Source organism: Pteronotus mesoamericanus, unplaced genomic scaffold (assembly GCF_021234165.1).
Source record: "Pteronotus mesoamericanus isolate MK-2021 breed Mesoamerican mustached bat unplaced genomic scaffold, CSHL_Meso_final contig_413, whole genome shotgun sequence".
Lineage (NCBI taxonomy): Eukaryota > Metazoa > Chordata > Mammalia > Chiroptera > Mormoopidae > Pteronotus > Pteronotus mesoamericanus.
In genome coordinates, this window is record NW_026555155.1 from 246,979 (window position 1) to 270,997 (window position 24,019).

At 38.0% G+C, this 24,019-nt stretch overlaps 1 pseudogene; it reads left to right on the top strand.

Annotated features, from left to right (window-relative positions):
* Positions 1–10,203: 10,203 nt before the first annotated feature.
* LOC129073557 (52 kDa repressor of the inhibitor of the protein kinase-like) lies at positions 10,204–12,673 on the top strand (annotated as a pseudogene).
* The last annotated feature ends 11,346 nt before the right edge of the window (positions 12,674–24,019 follow it).

Here is a 24,019-nt window from a genome sequence, read left to right on the forward strand (position 1 = left end):
CACGACAGAGACAAGAGATAATCAAATGTGAAAGTTTCCTGAGAAAAGTCAACTCTGAGTAATGTGAGTGTTAGAAATGTTCTCAGCAGGAATTTTTAGATTTAGAATATCAAAATATTTTGGTAAACAGAGGAACCAAGAAAGCCCCTGAAAATGACCCAAAGCCACCTATCCTGGAAAATAGCTGCATCAGATTAGATATTTTATAGCTTTTAGAAATAGAGACATATCCTTTGAAGTTCTCTAAAAGTGTTCATTAAGAGGAAAAAAAAATACCTTGAACTGATAAACTTTTCCTTTATGCTTTTCATAAGAATGGAGAGTAAAAAAGAATGAGAATAAGTATTAAAAATTATATCCATAGATAATATGAACAGTAATGAAAATACAGGAGGAAATCCAGTGATTTGGATTTGGAGGATATAGGGCTTTTGGAAAAATTTATTTGATCCAGTGCTCTTTGCATCACACCATCATTCCTGTCTCCTGTTAAAATGTGTTTTTAAAAATATACTTGTGATTGCTAAAGTGATTGCTGTGTATGGTACTGCTTATTGTGGGGACAGTTGAAAAAGACACCAAAACAGATATTCTAGTCAGAGGTGGAGAAACAGACACTATTATTTCCTGCCTTTTTTTTCTCTTGATAGATTGGATGCATGGATGGGTGAGTGGAATATAGATGGATCCACAGGTAGAGTTTTTACATTTTGTACTAGAATTGACATCTTTTTGTTTGCAATCAGCAAATGGTAAGTAGAATAGTACAGAAGGTATTCAACTTTCCAGGGTGCCAAAATCCATGGGAGCCACCCACCCTATTCCATGTAGTGACTAACATTTCCCCTTGAGGCAGTCATTGACCTATCCCTCACATGATTCACTAACTTGTGGTTGAATGCTCTTATTTTTTTGGTTGCTCTTCCTATACCAGTCTGTTGATGATAAAATTAGGCTTTAATTTTAAGGATAAGGAGAAATGTTCTTAAGCTTGCAGCAGAAACCTTCTGTTACAGCCTGGTTAAACAAACAATCCTACTTTGAGGGATTGGACACGTGGACTCAAGCTGGACTTGCTTTTGACATTAGCTATGGTGTGTCTATCTTCATCAGGGCCTCCTAGAGAGAAGTGGCTTTGCCGAAGCAGGATTTAGTCATTGCTGAAACCCCTGGGTTAATGATAATGTTTCAGTTTATGCATAAAAACCAAGCATTGGTTAGAATTTAATTTTATTCTTTTCTCTTTTTATTTTTAAAATTTATTTATTTTTATTGTTGTTCAAGTACAGTTGTCTCCATTTTCCCACCAGCACTTTCCCCTGCCCCGACAACCATCCCCACCTCCTGACCTCAATCCTTCCCTACTTTGGCTTTGCCCATAGGTGAGTTCTTTATACATGTTCTTTGACTTGACCCTTCCCTTTTTCCCTGTTACCTCCCATACTCCCTCCTCCACTCTGGTTAATGTCAGTTTTGTTTTTTTTTATTTCAATGTTGCTGGCTATATTTTGCTTGTTTGTTTGTTTTGTTGACTAAGTTTCACTTATAGGTGAGACCATATGGTATTTGTCTTTCATCCCCTGGTTTATTTCACTTAGCATAACGCTCTCCAGTTCCACCCATGCTGTTACAAAGGATAGTAACTCTTTCTACCGCAAACAATTTCATTGTGTAAATGTACCATAGTTTTTTGATCCACTCTTTTATTGATGGGCACTTAGGTTCCTTCCAGCACTTGGTTATTGCAGATTGTGCTGCTATGAACATTGGGGTGCATAGGTTCTTTTGAACTGGTATTTCACGATTCTCAGGGTATAATCCCAGCAATGGAATCACTGGGTCAAAAGGCAGTTTTGTTTTTAGTTTTTTGAGGAAATTCCAAACTGTTTTCCACCATGACTATATCAGTATGCATGCCTACCAACAGTGTACTACAGTTCCCTTTTCTCCACAACCTCACCAGCACTTGCTGTTTGTTGATTTGTTAATGGTGGCCATTCTGAATGGTGTGAAGTGGTATCTCATTGTGATTTTGATTTGAATCTCTAATGACTAGTGATGCTGAGCCTCCTTTCATATATCTCTGGACCCTCTGTATGTCCTCCTTGAAGAAGTATCTGTTCAGGCCCTTTGCCCATTTTTAATTGGATTGTCTGGCTTCCTGGAGTGGACTCGTGTGAGTTTGTTATATATTTTGGAGCTCAAACTCTTGTCTGAGGTATCATTGGCAAATATATTTTCCCATAAGGTTGGCTCCTTTTTCATTTTTCTGCTGTTTTCTTTAGCTGGGGAGAAGCTTCTTATTTTGATGAAGTCCCATTTGTTTATTCTTTCCTTCATGTCCCTTGCTCTAGGGGACATACTGGTGAAAATATTGCTGTGTGGAATATCTGAGAGTTATCTGCCTGTGTTCTTCTGTAGGACTTTTATGGTGTCGCGACTTATATTTAAGTCTTTTATCCAACTTGAGTTTATTTTTTTGTATGATGTAAGCTGGTGGTCGAGTTTCATTATTTTGCATATAGCTGTCCCGATCTCCCAACACCATATGAATATGACGTTATTTTTATTCAATTTTTTGCTTCTGTTTGTTTTGTTGAATACTAATTGACCACAGAGACATGGGTTTATTTCTGGGCTCTCTACTGTGTTCCACTGATCTATGTGTCTGTTCTTGTGCCAGTACCAGACTGTTTTGATAATAGTGGCCTTGTGATATAGTTTTATGTCAGGTATTGTGATCCTTCCTACTTTGTTCTTCTTTCTCAAAATTGCTGCAGCTATTCAGGGTCATTTATGGTTCCATAAGATTTTTTGAAATGTTTGTTCTTTATCTGTGAAATATGTCATTGGTATTTTAATAGGGATTGTGTTGAATCTATAAGTTGCTTTAGGTAGTATGGATACTTTGATGATGTTAATTCTTCCAGTCCATGAACACGGTATATGCTTCCATTTATTTGTGTCTTCGTTGATTTCTTTCTGCAGTATTATATAGCGTTCTGAGTACAGGTCTTTTGCCTCCTTGGTTAGGTTTATTCCTGGGTACCTTATTTTTCTTGCTGTTATAGCAAATGGGATTTGTTTCCTGATTTCTGATTCTGATATTTTGCTGGTGTACAAAAATCCTTCAATTTTTGAATATTGACTTTGTATCCTGCTGTTTTGCCAAATTCACTTTTTAGGCTGAGTAGTTTCTTGGAGTCTACAGGCTTTTCTATGTATACTATCATGTCATCTTCAAATGAGGACAGATTTACTTCCTCCTTTCCAATGTGGATGGCTTTTATTTTTTTGTCTTGCCTGATTTCTCTGGTTCTTACTTCCAATACTATGTTGAATAGAAGTGGTGAAAGTGAACATGCTTGTCTTGTTCCCGACCTTAGTGGAAAAGCTGTTAGTTTTTGCCCATTCAGTATGGTGTTTGCTGTAGGTTTTTCATATATGGTCTTTATTATATTGTGGTATGCCCCTTTACTCTCACTTTCCTGAGTGTTTTTATCATAAATGAGTGCTGTACCTTATCAAATGCTTTTCTGCATCTATTGGTATCACCAATTGTTTTTTCTCTTTCATGTAGTTTACATGATGTATTATGTTTATTGATTTGCAAATACTGTACCATCCTTGAATCCTTGGGATGAATCCTACTTTATCATGGTGGATGATCTTTTTAATGTGTTGCTGGATATGGTTTGCCAATATTTTGTTGAGGATTTTAGCGTCTATGTTCATCAGTGATATAGATCTGTAGTTTTCTTTCTTTGTAGTGTCTTTTTCTGGTTTTGGGATTAGGATGATGCTGGCCTCATAAAAACAGTTTGGGAGTCTTCCCTCATCTTGGATTTTTTGGAATAGTTTAAAAAGGACAGGGGTTAGCTCTTCCTTAAATGTTTTGTAAAATTCTGGGAAACATTCTGGTCCAGAGCTTTCATGTGCCAGGAGTTTTTTGATGACTCCTTCAATTTCACCATCTGTTATCAACCTGTTCAGGCTTTCTCCTTCTTCTTCACTCAGTTTTGGAGAATTATATTTTTCTAGAAATTTGTCCATTCCACGCAGATTTTCAAATTTCTTGGCATATAGTTGTTTGTCGTAATTTCTTACAGTCCTTTGTATTTCTGTTGTGTCAGTTGTAACCTTTCCTCTTTTTTTTCTGATTCTATTTATTTTGGTCTCCCTTTTTTCTTCATGAGCCTACTTAAAGGCTTGTCAATATTTTTTTTATTCTTTCAAAGAACCAGCTCCTGGATTTGTTAAAAAGGAGTTGTTCTTTTAGTCTCTATGTCCTTTAATTCTGCTCTGATCTTGGTTATATCCTTCCTACTACTCATGGGCTTTGTTTGTTGTTATTCTTCCAGTTCTTGTAGATATAGGGTTAGGCTGTTTATTTGAAATGTTTCTATCTTTTTGAGGTAGACCTGTACTGTTATGAACTTCTCTCTCAGGACTGCCTGTACTGTGTCCTATAGGTTTTGGAATGCTGTGTTTTCATTTTCGTTTGTTTCCTTAAACTTATTGATGTCTTCTTTGATCTCATTATCGACCCATTCATTGTTTAATAGCATGTCATTCAGTCTCAATTTTTGGGAAACACCCTGACTGATTTCAGGAACTGTAACCCAACTGACAGGCGGGAGGGCCCCAAGGCTGGAAATAATCAGGGAGGCCTTGGAGAAACAAGCCACAGAGGAGACAGTAAGCTGTACCCGCTGGCAGAGGCATAGCTCCTGCTTCTCTGCTTGGCCCTTGTGACGGTCACTTGTTGATGATGGGTAAGACCCCTCAATGGAAGGGCAACCTAAGCCAGACATTGGCTGGTATGGGAAGCAGACAAGAAATTGGGGGACACGGAGAAAGGGCAAAAACATCCGCACCCCTTGGCTTGGCTTGGACATGGCCAGAGTCCTCATTCTATCCAAAAGAAGTCTCCTTGTCTCTTGGAGGCTCCCTCCACCCACCTGGCTCAGGTTCAAAACAATACCGGAGACAGTCCTTAACTAGATCTGGCAGTTCTTAGGGAAATCAGGCCTAAAAGTAAATTCTTTAAAGTATGCTTTGTTTTTCCCTCAGAAGCTATAGCCAGCTGATGTTGGGAAGGAAATTTACGTTATTCACAGACCCCAACTCTATACCCTCTGGCACTCTTATGTTTACTATGCTCTCATGTTTAGTTGTCTCTCTTGTTTACTAGTCTCCTCTCAGACCCATGTAAATTGGTATGTTCCTGCCATTTGTTTTCTTCAAAATATCACCTATTCTCTGTAAACATTAACATACGGATATAATAAGATAACTCATGCATTCCTGTTACCTAGCCCCACTGATAACCTTTTCTCTTTTTTAAATTTTTTTATTATTTATTTTTTTCAAATACATTTGTCTCTGCCTTCCCCCCAACACTTTCCCTTGCCCCCTCTTCCCTTTCCCTCCCTCAATCCTTCCCCTTTGGTTTTGTCCATGAGACCTTGCTATATGTTCCTTGACTTTCCTCTTCCCTTCCTTTTCCCCCGCCCGCCTCTCCCTCCTTCCCTCTTGTCTCTGTTGTGATAACCTTTTCAATAAAAGCCTTTGAACAAAGGAACTATGGGCCTTCCCCACTAGAGGGATGTGCCACGTCCCCTCTCCTGGCAAACAGAGAAGTGTTTGAGACCACTCATGTTTATTCCCCCCATCCATGACACCCACGAGAAGGGGTCTGCAGGATTCAGAGTCTCCAGTTCCATCTCAGCTGGCCCTGGACAGTAACCCTCAGATCTCGGAGCACCGCACTCCCCGTGACGTGCTCTGTACCCCCACGGCAGTTGTTGCCAAGAACAGACAAGCACGGGTGCCAGTGGAGCTCTTCCCCTGTGCCATGCAACATTTCATGAGTTTTAATTTTTTTTAATTTTTTTTCCTTGTGGTTGGTTTCTAGTTTCAGGTCCTTGTGGTGAGAGAAACACTTGATATGATTTCAATTTATGAATTTGTTGAATCTTGTTTTGTGACCTATCATGTGGTCTGTCTTTGAAAGTGTTCCATGTACATTTGAAAAGAATGTGTATTTTGCTTCTTTGGGATGAAAAGTCTTTTATATTTCAGGTAAATCCATTTGATCTAATGCATCATTCAGTTCCACAAAATCCTTGTTGGTGTTTTGTTTGGAAGATCTATCCATTGTTGACACTGGGGTGTTAAAATCCCCTGCTATCAGTGTTTTGCTATGCATATTTTCCTTATTATAATTGGTGCTCCTATGTTGGGCACATATAGGTTTACAATATTTATGTCTTCTTGATGGATTCTTCCTTCGATTATTATGAGGTGTCCTTCTGTGTCTCTTTTTATGGGCTTTGTTCTGAAATCTATGTTGTCTCATATAAGTATTGCTAACCCGGCTTTTTTTTTTTTTTCCTGTCCACTTACTAGGAATATTTTTTTCTATCTCTTTACTTTCAGTCTGTGTAGGTCCTTTGTTCTGAGGTGGTTCTCTTGTAGGCAGCATATGTGTAGGTCATGTTTTCTAATCCATTCTGTCACCCTATATCTTTTGATTTGAGCATTTAATCCATTTACATTTAAAGTTATTATTGATAGGTACTTATTCATTCGTTCCCTTTGTACTTGTGTTTCTCTTTGTTTATCTTCTTAAAGCTGTTCTTTTAGCATATATTGCAATGCTTGTTTTGGGGGAGGTATATTCTTTTAGCCTTCTTTTTTCTGGGAAACTCCATATTTCGTCTTCCATTTTAAATGGGAGACTTGCTGGGTTGAGCGGCCTTCATTGCTGGCCTTTGCTCTTCATTACTTGGAATATTTTTTGTCATTCCCTTCTGGCTTGTAGTGTTTCTGTTGTGAAGTTTATTGCTAGTTTTGTTGGGGTTCCTTTATATGTTACATTCTCTTTCTCCCTTGCTCCCTTTAAGATTCTCTCTTTGTCATTGATATTTGTCATTTTAATGATGATGCGTCTTGGAGTGGGCCTCATTGGGTTCCTCTTGAATGGGACCTTCTGTGCTTCCTGGACATGTGTGACTTTTCTCTCCTCAAATTAAGGAGATTTTCCACCATTACTTTTTCAAACAGGTTTTCTATCACTTCATTCTCTTATTATCCTGGTATCACTATTATTACACAGTTATTATTATGTTTCATGTTGTCCTGCCGTTCCCTTAACCCCTCTTCATTCTTTTTGTGTCTTTTTTTTTTTTCTTTCCTTGCTCTTTCTGGGAGCTTTTTTTTACTTTGTTTTCCAGTTTGGCAATTTGATTCTCTGTTTCATCTAGTCTGCTTTTGATTCCTTCTACTGTGTTCTTCAATTCATAAATTGTATTCTTCATTTCCTCTTGGCTCTTGTTGACAGTTTCTCTGTCTTTTTTCATGCTGATGTAGTTTGCATTAAGTTCCTCAGAGTTTCCCTCTAGGTTTTGGTTAATTCTCACTGAACTCACTGACCTAACTGGGCTTCCTTATAACCATTGTTTTGAACTCAATATCTGGTTGTTGACTTGCCTCTGTTTCATTTAGTACTCTCTCTGGGGATCCCTCCTTTCCTTTCAATTGGGGGTTATTTATTTATCTTCCTATTATTTGTGAGACTATTCTTTTTTGCTTCTGCCTCTTAAATTGATGTTTTGACTCCCTGACTTTGTGGTGTGTAAACTTCTATGGTAGGAGACCTGTGAGATTCAGTGATGGTCTGCTTGATCTCCTGAACTTGATGCTTTTGGGATGCCTTTTATGTCTTTTATATTGGCTCTCTGAAAGTAATTGAGTTTGATTGTTTTTTGGTGGTTCTTTGGTGGGTTATACCCTCCAGCTGATTAACTGAGGGTCAGTCTGCCCATCACTTCTTGTGAGTCTTTGTGTAGGTGGTGCCAGAACAAAACCACAAACCCCAGGAAATAAACCCACATCCACAAAAATAACTCCCCCCTGCAATCCCACTATCAACAGCAAATTAACCAGCATTAATAATGCCATAAAAAGATTAATACTATTATAAGAAAGGAGATAAATAAACTGTTGTATATCTAGTGACTTAATATGCATAGACTTGATGGACCTGAAATGGACATTAAGAAGCTATGCAGTAAAGAAAATATCACAAGTCATGGAGCAGACCACTGTGGATTTCATCTCTGTAATCTCTAGTATTTACCACTGTTTTTTCTTTTCTGGATCCGCCTCTGGTGATGTCAGGTGGTAACCCCATCTGACCTTAGACAGCCTGTTGGAGACTTCCGGGGACCTACTGTCTGTAGCTGTCTAGTTCAGTTGTTATTCTAGTCACTCTGCATTCAGCAGTCAGGCTTAAGCACCACAGGGCGGGATAGAATCCCTCCTTGGGTGGGGGCTATTGTTTTTCCTCAAATTGTTGCTGCTCTGAGGAGAGTGGTTTGCCTGAGTAGGATGGCTGCTGCCACCTGGGGGACGACTCAGTACCAGGATCCTGCTGACTACTCTCTCAATTCTCTCCCCAAAGCCTATGTCCCCAGTCTCTCCTCAGGAGCCTCTAGCCCACTCTGCCCCCACCTTTGCCAGAGCCCACGGTAAGTGGCTGCAAATGAAAATTTATGCATTGGCCCTTTAAACAGCTGTTTGCATCTCCAGCCATCCATCTCTAGCAGGGAGCCACCCTGCCACTTGGCTGTTATCTGTGTACCTCTGGTGCTGTAGGCTGGGGATCTCCACTTATGGTTTATACCCCACTCTTCTCAGGGGCATCCAACTGGCTTCTTAAATATCCCTCTGGTGCTTCTGCCTGTGGGCACCCAGCCAGCCTTCTTGAGTCTCCACATCACACCTTACCAGTCAAGTTGTGCTAAAGCTGATTCTTTTGTCTGTCTGAGGTTATAAGGCTTCTCTCTCACTATTGTTCAGTTGTATGTTCCGGGTGATTTCTCCTCAATTTAATTGTAATTCCAGACTGTCCTGCAAGGAGATCAGTGTGACTTCCATTCACTCCTCTGACACCTTGCCTTCCTGTGATATTTTTCTCATGGTTAGGCTGGGTTATGGATTTTCAAAGGAAGACCACAGAGGAAAAGTACCCTTCTCATCACATCATATCAAGGGTGTAACTGAACAAACAGAGGTTCAACTTCCTCCCCAATGGAAACCAAACTTGTGAGGCAGGTGCTGGTGCAAAAGTCAAGAGTTTTTTTAAGCTGCCACTTGAGACCTGGGATAATGATGGGATTTTTTAATGATGGTTGGTATAAAGAATAATATATAGCTTTGCCATTTCTTGTGGCAGTTCTTTGAATTACACCTCCAGAATAAGAAGTATGAGACATGGTTCTTACCTTATAGCAATACACCCATTCCAGCATCATGGGCTGGCATTATAAATAAGCAAAGGGAAAAATAAGTCTCTGGGTAAAATACAAAGTGCCTGTTAGTGTGCTTACCAAGTTCAGCCTCATTTCTACCCAAATGCACATTCACACAGATTCTAAAACAGCCCTCTGAAGCCGAACTCCAATCTGCATATTGGAGCCAAATGGCAGCTCATCTGGAATCGTGAGTGTTAAGTGAAATGCTTAAAACATGCAAGAATCTTAATTAGTAAAACATCAAGAGAAAATAAGTGTTCTATTAATAATAAAGCAAAATCGAAGCATGATGACAAATGCTCTGCCTGCCTGCCTCTGAGATGTTTGCTGGGGGTAAATCTTGTCAGTTTCAAGTTGCATTTGATCTCAGGAAGGACTCTTCAGAGCAGAAGAGTATGAAGATGTTTGCTGTATCTCTTCTTCCCTTCAGTGCCCCTGCTGTGTGGGTCCCACCATAATTAGATTCTAGCTTTTGGTGGGATTCTTTGAGTGTTCAGTTAGGTCTCCTTTCTTCCTAGCAGTCCGGTTAACATGAATGAACACAAAGCAACTATCTGTTGGAAGCATGCTTTGGAATTGCATTAACAGTCTTCCCACATGTTTGACAACTATCACCATGAGACACTTCCCTTAATTCAGATGTAAGTAAAAGGAAAAAAAGAATAGCCTAAATTCTGTTTGAATCCAACTAAAATCATGATGCATCTTCCTCTCTAAATAGAGCTATAGACCAAAAGGCTTGCTATTCAAAGAGCAGTCTGAAAGCCATCAGAAGCAGCATCTGGGAGCTCTTTTAAAATGCAGACTCTGGGGCTCCATCTCAGGTCAACTGAACCAAATATGTAATTTAACAAGATGTTAGGTGATTTTCATGCATACTGAAACCTGAAAAACATTGCTCTAACACCATCAAAATGTCTTTGGTAATACACAATGTTTAGGAAAAAGCTTTCTGGTTAAGAAGGGAACTAAAGAGCCTGACTCCCCTCCCCGGCCCCTGACGGGCAGGCGGGCTGCCTTGAGGAGGCAGGGAGGGGAGCGCTGGGCCAGCCTGTGGGCTGGCTACAATGCCAAATTTCTGCGCGGCCCCCAACTCCATGCAGAAAAGCACACAGTCGGACCTGGACTTCTTCAGGTTCCTGCGGGATCCAGCTGGATGCCAGAGGTGGGTGGAAACTTGTAGGAGAGCAGACTTAGAAGAGAAAACACCTGATCAACTAAATAAACATTATCGATTATGTGCCAAGCACTTTGAGACCTCTATGATCTGTAGAATTAGTCCTTATTGGACAGTTCTTAGAGATAATGCAATACCAACAATGTTTGATCCTACCAGTCACTTGAACAATCCACATAGCAGACACAGAAAACAAATAAAAGAATTGAGTGAAGATGAAATCAGGACACTGAAACAGAAAAAAATTTAGGAGACTTCGGAACAGGAACAAAACCATAAAGAAATAAACAACAGCAATGCTCAGAATCCCAGTGTAGAAGAAGGGTCTGAAGAACAGGATGTAGATATTTTACCTCTAACCCTTGAAGAGAAGGAAAACAAAGAATATTTAAAATCTTTATTTGAAATTTTGATTCTTATGGGAAAACAAAACATACATATGGATGGACATGAAGCTGATGAAGTCCCAGAAGGTCTCTTTACTCCAGATGATTTTCAAGCACTGCTGGAGTACCAGATAAATTCTGGTGAAGAGGTTTTGAGGAAACACTTTGAGACAACAGCAGTCAACACATTGTTCTGTTCAAAAACACAGCAGAAACAGGTGTTATAAATCTGTGAGAGCTGCATTCAGGAAGAAACCCTCAGGGAAGTGAAAGACTCTCACTTCTTTTCAATTATCACTGATGATGTAGTAGACATAGCAGGGCAAGAGCACCTGGCCCTATTGGTAAAGTTTGTTCACGAAGCTTATAACCTGAGAGAGGAATTTGTGGGCTTCTTGCCTTATGAAGGTGGCACTGAAATTTTGGCTATGGAATTTCACACTATGATAACTGAGAAGTGGTGATTAAACATGGAGTATTGTAGTGACCAGGCTTACATTGTGTTCAGTGGATTTTCTTCCAAAATGAAAGTCATTGCTTATAGACTTTTAGATAAATATCCCCAAACTATCTATATACTGTGCTCTTCCTGTGACTTAAATATGTGGTTGGCAAAATCGGTACCTGTTATGGGAGTGTCTGTTGCTTTAGGGATGATTGAGGAAGTTTGTTCTTTTTCCAATCACCACAACTGCTTTTTCAGAGCTTGACAATGTAATTTCTGTCCTATGTCAGAACAACGAAGAAAGTGGTAAAGAACTAAAGGAAATTTGCCATTCTCAGTGGACACGCAGGCATGATGCTTCTGAAATTTTAGTAGACCTCCTACAAGCATTTGTTTTATGTTTAGATGACATAAATAATGACACAAATATTAGATGGAATAACTGTATAGCGAGTCGAGCATTTATACTCTGTAGTGCAGTAATAGGTTTTGATTTCATCATTACTATTGTTGTTCTTTAAAATGTTCTATCTTTTACAAGAGCCTTTGGGAAAAATCTCCGGGGGCAAATTTCTGATGTCTTCTTGGCAGCCAGTAGGTTGACTGCAGTGCTGCTTTCGCTAAATGAAGTGATGGAAAATATTGAAGTTTATCATGAATTTTGGTTTTTGGAAACCACAAATTTGGCAACCAAGCTTGATATTCAGATGAGGTTCCCTGGGAAATTCCTCAGATCTAGCTCATGAAGGGAACCTGGAATCTCAGCTGACCTCTGAGAGTTACTGTAAAGAAGCTCTAAGTGTTCCAACAGTGGAACACATTATTCAGGAAATGAAAGATATATTCTCAGAACAGCATCTCAAAGCTCTTAAATGCTTATCTCTGGTGCCCTCTGTCATGGGACAGCTCAAATTCAATAAGAGGAGCACCATGCTGACATGTACAAAGCAACTTATCCAATCCAGATATACTCTCAGCTGAGCTGCATTGTTGGAGAATCAAGTGGAAATACAGAGGAAAAGATATAGAGCTTCCATCCACCATTTATGAAGCCCTCCACCTGCCAGACATCAAGTTTTTTCCTAATATTTATACATTGCTGAAGGTCCTGTGTATTCTTCCTGTGATGAAGGTTGAGAATGAACGCTATGAAAATGGGTGAAAGCATCTCAAAGCATACCTGAAAAACACTTTGACAGACCAAATTTCCAGTAACTTATCTTTGTTTAACATAAATGTTGATATAAAACATGATTGGGATTTAATGGTGGACACATACATCAAACTCTATACAACTAAGTCAGAGCTTCCTACAGATAATTCAGAAACCACCAAAAATACCTGAGAGAGTATTAAAATAGGTTTTCTCTTATATTTGATAAAGTCTGAAAGGAATTTGAAAACATCTTATAGAAAAGCTATAAGGTGTATGTAGGCTACTTAATCACTGAATATCTTGAGTGTATTAGCTTACTTAAGTGGCCCCTGTTTGAACTTTCATGCTTTGGAGAACTAACTGTTTTTCTAGTAGATAGCATTGAAAGTGCCATGTGCCACTTCTGCATGATCACTACTAATGTCACTTGGGATTGTTTTTGTTAAGTCATTTAGACATAACGTTTATTATCACTGTGGATCCAGTCATCAGGTATTGAGTTATCTATCAGTTCTTTGAAGAAATAAATTTTGAGGAAGTATGGGAGGACGGAGTTCATTTTATAAAAATCTTACAGTGAAGCTCAAAACTAACTGAATAGCAAGAGTTTTAAGTATGCTATTAAAAATCTGTAATGGAAAGTTAATGGAATTACCAGACAGTGAAAGAAACGTGAGCTTGCCAAACAAGGATTTCGGTGTAGATTTTGTCTTTATTCAGATCTTAAAAGAAACAAGTTACAGTTAAAAATTGAATGGAAGAGTCTTGTTGTTCCACATCTCGTTGCTGTTTACATTCCTTTGTTGAGCCTATATCTTCATAAGCTTTTTAGCAGATACATGTTGAACACTTCTGATTTATGGTCAAGACAGGATCAGAGGCCATGGAGAATGACAACTGCTTTGTCTGTTTTATTTTGTTTCCATGACTATTATCTACTGCCTTGTCTTGTGGCCTGTGGTTATCTAGAAATAATAAAGAAAATATTGCTGTTATTTTTGGTGAGTAAATCAATTTTGTATAGTTTATTTTAACATAAGTAAAATGTGAATTTTGTTTTAAAAAAAAGAAGGGAACTAAAAAAAAAACGGTGTCTTTGTTTTGTCAGTTCACCAAAATGGTGAACATAAAGTATGTTTTAGCAATATTAAAAAAAAATAAGTCAGAATATAACTGGTGTGATAGACATCAATGAGATCCACCAGGACTTCCAATTCTCTTATTTTGAGTACATGGAAGGATTGTATTTCCCTGAGCCCTTAAACTTGGGAATGGCCAGATGACTTTCTTTGGGCCGTGAAATGTGAGTGGGAAAGGACGTATGCCACTTCCACGTGGAAGTATTTAGGAACTAGTGCATCATTTCCCATTCTCTGTGCTTTCTCTTCCACAGCCAAAGTGTTCAGGGAAGCACATGTCAATGCAGAGGTACTATAAGAGAAAAGGATACAAGAAACAGGAGGAGAAAAATGGTGTCATTTTTCTGTCTCCTCACAAAAACAGTGAACGTGAAGTAGAGAGTTTTAGCAATACTCAAAAAAATAAGTTGGAACATAAGTCCACGCATGGAGGACACATGGAGAACAGCTGCCTCCAGAGAGATGCCTTGACTCTCAGTAGATTTATGTGAGTAAAAGATAAGCCTCTGGAATATTTGGCTTTTATTGCAGTAGCATACCTGTATCTCCCCTGGCTGATACAACTGACCAAGTATAAATGAAATGAGGTAGAGAAAAGTAATCATTGCCATTGGACAATGGAAAACTAAAGAGTTTTGGGTACAGTAGAGCCTCTCTGCAAAGACATTCATGTAACCATAATAGCTAGTTGTAATTGGGAAATGGTCTACAACCTTCAAATTTGGCACTGAATAGCCGCATTCTGCTGTATACTTGAGTTACAGCCTGTAGAAGCAGGACTGTCCTTGCTTGTTTTAGAGGAGAATGGGGAGGCTGTAATATAATTTTTAATTTTTTTCTAAAAATACCCAAATATACCATTTTGTACTCATTGAAAACTTTACCCATCTTTTTCTGAGGTGCTTAAAACCGTCTACAGGTTTTGTACACAGCAAATATGTCAGTGGAGATCATTTCTTTCCTATAGAACATGAATGTTCATAGATAGGAAAAGTACAACTATACTGGTTTCATTCATTACTCATTGTCCAGTGCTTGTGGACCTGTAGCTTACTCTTGCTTTACGAAGTACTGAATGACATTCCTTGGTTACCGATACCAAAATGTTTCTGATGGTGTCACTGGAATCTCTCTGGGCTCAGAGATTCTAATTTAATCCAATAATCTGGAGTGTCAGGAGCACAAACATCACTTTTACTTATGCCAAAGATCCACTGACATTGTGTGGGAGAATTTTAATGTGCTGAACAAAATACTGCATTTGTATTCATTTCTAATTATTTGTAGCTGGAGTTTGGGCAGTATACTCCAAAAAGACACCTATGCAGGAATAAACTTCTTATTCTTTAGAAGTAATAAATTTCTTCTAAAGATATAAGAAGATATCTGCACCATCAGGAAATGCCACTTGATGAAGAAATACTGATATATGTAAGAGAAACTCTGATAAAAGATAGCTATTGAACAAAAAGCTGTCATGAACTTTAGTAGGTCTGAACATAAAATGTATCATGATCATTTGTGAAGAAGTGTAATGGAAACTTTGAGGCAAAAGATGTAATTATTTGAGCTATGTCTGGTGTTCAAACTTTCCCTTACCAATGCAACAGAAAAATGTCAAATCAAGGAAATTTGTTAGATATGATGATACTATAATTATAGTGTTAAAGAAAAGACCTGTATTTTAAATATATGCTGAAACATCTCAAAATGAGATTGTACTTACGAAGTCCAAGCTTTGTTTCATTGTAATCTGGGTAGAGGTGGGATGAAGTGAGCATCTATTATACATAAACCATGATTGTCTAATTATGATCATTGCAGAGTCTAGGTGATATGTATATCAGACCTATTATACCATGCTCTCTATTTCTGTGAATGTTTGAATGTTTCCATAATAAATAGTAAAAAATAAAACGGATTAAACAAAGAAACCAAGGCTTCTGAATTAACAGCTTATAATGTCAAGCCCTGTGACTTACAAATCACAGTAAGTCAGCAAAGGTAAGTGTGCACAGGCATGTCCATCTTGCTCCGTGCACAGAGTTGTTCCTGATTAAACTTGATCAGCTACACTAATTTACATTTGATAGCTGGACTTTTCTGGGGCATTTCAAAGGAAAACTTTTCTAAGGTCATTTACAGCTTATTGCTCTGAGGTACCTTATCCCATATGCCCTTCTGTACCCAACACTAAAACTGTCTCTAATTTGGACATGTCTTTTGTTTTATTTTTTAATTCCAAATGAGTCATCTTTTCCTAGTTTAAATTTAATTGCCTTGCATTACAAGTCTAATTTTCTAAACTTTCACATAATCATCTAAATTTTCAGAGTTAATTAGGTATACTTCATATTTCATCTTAATCATGTTTCTCTTGAAAAATAAAATTTCATGGCTCTGTGGGAGATTTTTTTTCTCTTCTCAGGAAGTTACAGAATAGCTAATGGGGAGGTGTGTTTTAAAAGGTCAAAAACTTACAATAACCAGAAAATTAAAAAATATTTTACAGATTAGGATTTAACCAATTTCGATTTCAGAAATCTGAGTCAAGGCATAATTTCAAGATGATGCTTTGCAATTAGTTGCAATATAATTGCAAGATGATTCTAGTCATCATATGTTCTAACAATAATAGAATGAAAAATTAATTTGAACATAAAAGTTATTAAAAGTAAATATATTTAGTTGAGAAAAATAAATTAGTGGTAGGAACTGTTTAACAACAAACCAAGCTGGTGTTTTCCATCAGGTAAATTTATACTTATATACCTTTTTAAAAAATTAGCTGATTTACTCATATATATATAAAGAGAAGCATCAAAGAAGAAATTCCCTAATATACCAAGGAAACCTGTCATCTAAAGGTTATCTGCATGCAAGTGTAAATTGGTATAACCACTTCAGAAAACCCTCTGGCAATATCTACTAAAGCTGAAAATATGGATATCTTATTTCCAATTATTTCTACTCCTAAGTATATACCCAACAGAAATGAATACATTTATTTACCAGAACATATGTACTAATGTTGATAGTAGCACTAAGCTGGAAACTACCCAAATGGCCATAAATAAATCATGAAATATTCTTACAACCTCAGGAACAGAACCCTCTGGTATAAATCAACAACCTCACTATTTTCAGTAAACAATGCTGTCACACTGGTACAAACCTTGTCAAATTATGACCCATGTTTACAAAGCAATATCCATATTTCATGACTTTGCCAGCAAGTCACTGCTGCTGAGGTGCATTTGCTAATCCATTAGGAGAGAGGCTAATTCTAAGACTGCTGGAATTAGCCCACAGAGTGCACCAACTTAGCTCATTTTAAGTCACTTCTGAAGTGAGAATACCATATCATTTTCAGGAAATTCCTGGTAACTTACAAGTCGTTAAACCATGTATTGCAATACATTAAATCACTGAAACCTGGGTTAATCTAGTACTTATTGTTCCCAAGTGACTGAGCAGGAAAAAACCCTGAAGCACTAGGATATGAGGTCAGATGAGGAAATGGGGAAAGTTCTGGACATGGAGGGAGGCACAGTCCATGTGACTTTAACCCACAGTTGTAGAGTGTACACTCTAGAAGCCTGTAGAATTCAGGAGCTGCACACAGAATCTCTACTCCTCGATTTTATTTACCTCTCTATAAATTTGTTCTACATATGTGTTCTTTACCCAAAATAAACTTTCAAAATAGCGCCTATTCTCTTAAATATATGTGTATGCAAATATGTATACATATATTCCTAATTATATGCATATTCTACCATCCAGACCACTCAAAACTTTGCCATTCTTCTGATGGACTAATTTACTGTGTCCAAAAATAATTTGAAGAAATGTCTAATTTACACAACTAACTGTATAGATATTGGAAAGATTAAAAAAAAAATTTGGTTTCTTAACCAATCCAGGAGCTGGTTCTTTGAAAAGATAAACAAAATTGACAACCCTGTAAGCAGACTCATCAAGAAAAAAAGGGAGAGGACCCAAATAAATAATATCAGAAATGAAAGCGGAGAAATAACAACTGACACCACAGAAATACAAAGGATTGTAAGAAATTACTATGAACAATTTTATGCCAAGAAATTTGAAAACCTCGATGAAATGGACAAATTTCTAGAAAAGAATAACCTTCCAACACTGAGTGAAGAAGAAGCAGAAAGCTTGAATATACCGATAACACCTGGTGAAATTGAAGCAGCAATCAAAAAATTCCTAGCACAAAAAAAGCCCTGGACCTCAGAATTTCACAGGAGAATTTTACAAAACTCTGTCCTTCCCAGACTATTCCAAAAAATCGAAGACAAGGGAAGACTCCTAAACTCTTTTTATGAGTCCAGCATCACCCTAATCCCAAAACCAGATAAAGACACAACAAAGAAAGAGGATTACAGGATAATATTGCTGATGAACATAGTTACTAAAATCCTCAACAAAATATTGGCAAACTGCATCCAGCAATACATTAAAAAGATCATCCATCATGAGCAAGTGGGATTCATCGTAGGGATGCAAGGATGGTTCAATATACACAAATCAATAACTGTAATACATAACATAAACAAAAGGAAAGACAAAAATCACATGATCATATCAATAGATGAGGAAAAAGCATTTGATAAGAAACAGCACCCATTTATGATAAAAACACTCAGCAAAGTGGGAATAAAGCTTACATATCTCAACATAATAAAGGCCATATATGAAAAACCTACAGCCAACAACATACTCAACAAGCAAAAACTAAAAGCTTTCCCACTAAGATCAGGAACAAGACAAGGATGTCTGCTTTCACCACTTCCATTCAACATAGTATTAGAAGTCCTAGCCAGGACGATCAGACAAGAAGAAGAAATAAAAGGTATCCAAGTTGGACAGGAGAAAGTAAAACCATCATCGTTTGCAGATACATGGTAGTGTACACAGAAAACCCCATACTCCACCAAGAAAATACTCAAGCTAGTAAATGAATTTGGCAAAACAGAGGGATACAAAGTAAATATTCAGAAATCAAAGGCATTTTTGTACACCAACAATAAAATATTAGAAGCAGAAATCAGGAAAAATATCCCCTTTGCTACAGCAACAAGAAAAATAAACTACCTAGGAATAAACCTAACCAAGGAGGTAAAAGACCTGTACAGAGAAAACTATAACAACTCTGAAGAAAGAAATTAAGGAAGACACAAATGAATGGAGACATATACCATGTTCATGGATTGGAAGAATTAACATCATCAAAATTCCATACTACTAAAAGCAATTTATAGATTTAACGCAATCCTTATTAAAATACTAATGACGTATTTCACAGACATTGAACAGACATTTGAAAAATTTATATGGACCATAAATGACCCCAAATAGCTGCTGCAAATTTGAGAAAGAAAAACAAAGCAGGAGGGATCACATTATCCAACATAAACTATATTACAAGGCCAACTGTAATCAAAACAGTCTGGTACTGGCACAAGAACAGACACATAGATGAATGGAACAGATTATATACCCAGAAACAAACCCATGTCTCAATTTTCAATTAATATTCAACAAAGGGGGCAGGATCATAAAATGGAGTAATAATAGCCTCTTCAACAAATGGTGTTGGGAGAGCTGGACAACTACATGCAAAAAATTGAAACTTGACTACCAACTAACACCATACACAAAATAAACTCAAGATGGATAAAAGACTTAAATATAAGTTGCAACATCATAAAAGTCTTAGAGGAGAACATAGGCAGGAAACTCTCAGATATCCCCACACAGCAATATTTTCACAGATATGTCCCCCAAAGCAAGGAACATAATGGAAAGAATAAACAAGTGGGACCTCATCCAAATAAGAAGCTTTTGCATGGCTAAAGAAAACATCAGCAAAATGAAAAGAGAACCAACCATATGGGAAAATATATTTGCCAATAATACATCAGAGAGAGGTTTGATCTCCAAAATACATAAAGAACTCACATGACTCCACTCCAAGAAGACAAGCAATCTAATTAAAAAATGGGCAAAGGACCTGAACAGACACTTCTCCAAGGAGGACATACACATGGCCCAGACATATGAAAGTATGCTCAGACCACTAGCTATCAGAGAAATGCAAATTAAAACCACAATGACATACCACTTCACACGGGTCAGAATGGCCATCATAAACAGATCAACAAACAATGGGTGCTGGCGAGGCTGTGGAGAAAAGGGAACACTAGTATACTGTTGGTGGGAATGCAGACTGGTGCAGTCATTGTGGGAAACAGTTTGGAATTACCTGAAAAAGTTAAAAATGGGACTGTCTTTTGACCCAGCGATTCCACTGCTGGGATTATACCCTAAGAATCCTGAAAGACCAATTCAAAAGAACCTATGCACCCCAATGCTCATAGCAACACAATTGAGAATTGCCAAGTGCTTGAAGCAACCTGAGTGCTCATCAGTAAATGAGTGGACCAAAAAACGATGGTACATTTACACAATGGAATACTATGCAGCAGAAAGAAAGAAAGAGCTACTACCCTTCGGGACAGCATGGATGGAACTGGAGAGCATCATACTAAGTGAAATAAATCAGGGGCGAAAGACAAATACCATATGATCTCACCTATAAGTGGAACCTAACCAACAAAACAAACAAGCAAGGAAAATATAACCAGCAACATTGAAAGAAAAAAGAAACCAACAGAATCAAGAGGGAAGGAGGGAGGGGTTGCAGGGAAAGGGAAGGGAAGGGTCAAGTCAAGGAACATGCATAAAGGACCCAGGGACAAAGCCAAAGTGGGAAAAGATTGAGGGAGGGAGGTTGGGGAGGGGGGCAGGGGAAGTGGTGGTCGGAATTGGAGACAAATGTATTTGAACAATAAAAAAATAAATAAATAAAAAATAAACACTCAAGATAATCACAGAGCAGAATTATGCAACTTATACTGTAAGAAAACAAGTAGTGAAGGAGGTAATGATAACTATCTTCTATAAGATGCATGATCATTCCACTCTAGTTCTTCGTAAAAAAATAAAATTTCATGCACATGGAGAGGAAAAGTCTTCCAAACCACTCCAGTGACATGCTCACAAACATAATCAATTAATATATGTTCATTAGAGTACACTCTAATCCAGTATAACTAGCATCCTTATTGAAAGAGGGAATTTAGGGCACAGACACATGAATAAGAATGAAATGTAGCAATGGAGGAAGAGACTGGAGCAATGCATCTATAAGCTACAGAATGCCAGGATCACCTGTAGCACCAGAAGATGAAAGAAAGATGTCATTATTCGTCCCTAAAATCTTCAATAACGTTGTCCTACAAACATTTTGATTTTGAATTTCTAGCCTCTGAAACTGCTAGAGAATACATTTCTGTTATGTTAAGTCACTCAGTTTATGGTTTGTGGTTTTGGCAGCCCAAGCAAGCCAATACATATCTCCTCCCTATCTTTTTCCAGAGGTCAGGAACTATGTTTATTGACTTTTTTAAAAATTTATTTATTTCTTTGTTTTTAATTTTTCAAATACATTTGTCTCCATTTACCTGCCACCACTTTTCCCTGCCCCACCCGCCTCCACCTCCCCGCCTCATCCCTATTTTTAGCCAGAGAACAGCAAGCACCATCTCCCTGGCCATGTGTTTGCTTCAGGAATAAACACATGATTCAACAAGAGGCAATAAGACTTGAGATATTTATTGAGCTTCTAGAAAAGAAAAAACTCTTTCTTCCTTTTCCTGAGTTGCTGCCAAAACTCTTTTCTATTGGATGTGAACAAGGATGCCTTAGCCGTGGAAACTGCTGGCAGCCATCTTGAAACTCTAAGGTGATAACCTCCCTCACACTGTTGTCAGGATCAAAGAAACAAAGTAGAGATACTGACAAAAAGAAAAATTTTCTGCCTTGGATCAAATCAAACTTTATTTTTAAGTTTCAGTTGCAGGAACCAATACATTCCCTTTATTGTTTGAGTCAGTGAGTTGACTTTTAGTGAGACAAATGTATTTGTACAATAAAAAAATAAAATAAATTAAAAAATAAAGATAAACACTCAAGATAATCACAGAGCAGAATTATGCAACTTACACTGTAAGAAAACAAGTAGTGAAGGAGGTAATGATAACTATCTTCTATAAGATGCATGATCACTCCACAGTGAGAAGCAACCATTTAAATGTTTATCTGATCTCACTGGCCTCTTAAACACACTGTCAGACACCTAACCTATTTTAACAAAGACAGATTTAAGATCCCTCTCTCAGCTTCACTAAACCTTAGAAAATATTCCTGACTACAGGCCCCTGACATCTCTTTACTTTAGAAAACTTTCTGTTGTAAAATCTTTCTCTGTTCCTTTGAGGTTCTTCCCCTGCCCCTTTGAGTAAATCATTTTTTAAAATTAATTAATTTATTTTTTTCAAATACATTTGTCTCTGCCTTCCCCCCACTACTTTCACTTGCACCCTCCACACCTCCCTCCCTCAACTCTTCCCCTTTGGTTTTGTCCATGAATCCTTGCTATATGTTCCTTGATTTGCCCTTTCCCTTCCTTTTCCTCCCGTCCCTCCCCCCCTTCCCTCTTGTCTCTGTTGGTTTCCTTTCCTTTCAGTGTTGCTGGTCTTATTTTCCCTTGCATCTTTGTGAGTAAATCTTTTTAAAAGTTTTACAACTCAGGAATGTTTTTCTAAAGGACCTGTGAGGCCTTCCTTTGAAATGTAATCATCAAAAGAGATAGCATCTCTATCTTCTAGCCTCTGTGAAGGGGTAGGAGCTTAACTTCAATAAACACCAATTAGCAAGCACAGATTGCCTAATCACATTGACCAGCATCACTCCTGACATCTTTTAGTAATTTCCATTAGCTCACGTCAGCACTTCAAACACTCCTGCCTTTTATTCCAGGAGAGTTGTGTTCAATCTGTTTATCCTATCACAATTGTCTTGAATAAAATTTTTCTTGCCAGTACACTTTTCCTTTTATATCTCAAATGATATAAAACAGGCAGTACAAAACCTTTACAAAACCAGGCAGCACACAAAATATTCAAACCTTTCACAATAGAGTGTATTGCTGGTGTTTCCTTAATGTGACATTTTCTTGAATAGCATATGATATAGGCTTGTTCGGATGAGATGAGCAGCTTTAGTCCTTCACCAGGATAAGGAGCCTGGCATCACCAGAATGAATAATGCCAGCAGTAGTTTCCCACTGCACCTTGGGTTTTTTTCTAGCTCATTTTATGCTCTCAGTTTCCTTCCCCTTGCTTTCTCTCATGCCAGTTTCTCTTAGCCCTGAAACTCCCTCTCTTCCACAAACAGGTTTTCCTCCAAGCCAGACCACTTGAAGGTCTTTTCCTTGATTATAGGAAGATAATCAGCTACATCTTCTCATGGTGAGTGGCAAGGCTGCTTCAGACAGGAAATGTCTTCTTGTGAAGGCAGCCTGATTTAATTGTTAGGAAAGCACGCTGGGAGGCCACTTTGGTCTACTTCATTCTGAAGTATTTCTCTTAGGTAGACACAAGGCTCTAGGCAAAACTCTCAACTAAAACTAAGTTCCTTTTATCCCTTTTGTTTTCGTTTTACAATACTAACATTTAACCAAGTAAAGATTACAATTTAGTTTTTCAATTTAAGTTTTTAAGTTTTGCTCTGGTGACATTAGTAAGCCCTATCACTGAGCAAGAATGTAGCAAAGAGATCAAATAATTAGCATTTAACTTTCTGGGTTCCCCAGGTCATGTCTCCCCACCTGATTATCTGAGTGGTCTGCTTCTATTTAGGTTCCCCTTAATTATTCCAACCTCTCATTCAGGTTGAACTTCCTTGAAAGAATAATCAGTGAAGGGGTAAACCAGCACCATTTGCTATTGTGGCTCCTTTTTGCCTAGCAGGCCTATGACCTTGTTTAACATGACTGCTATTTTACTCTTCTGAGCTTATGTCCTCAGGACTGGAAATTACTGGAAACCAAGAACAGAACTAACTGCTCCCTATGGCCACAGGCAGAAGATAACATTGGAACAAACTGCAGCCTTGTGTTTTAATGCCCCAACAGCTCAGGGACCATACAACAGAACCCCGCCACCACCTTTTTAAATCCAATTATAGTCCCATAAAAGCTAAAGGCCCCTACCCCTCAATGCTGGTGTATCTCTCCTCACCATGCCCTTCTCCTTTCTTTGAGAGGGAATAAATACTTTATTCTCTACAGTTTGTTCTCTTTGTGAATTATTTTACAGCCTGAATCACCAACCACTCAAAATTTTTGAAAAAAAAAAAATGAGACAGATCCTCCTCCTCAGATCTAAGGAGGCTCACATTGGGATCGTGGGTGGAATCAGGTGCTTTCTCTACTTCTCTACTTGGAGGAATACTACAGACACTC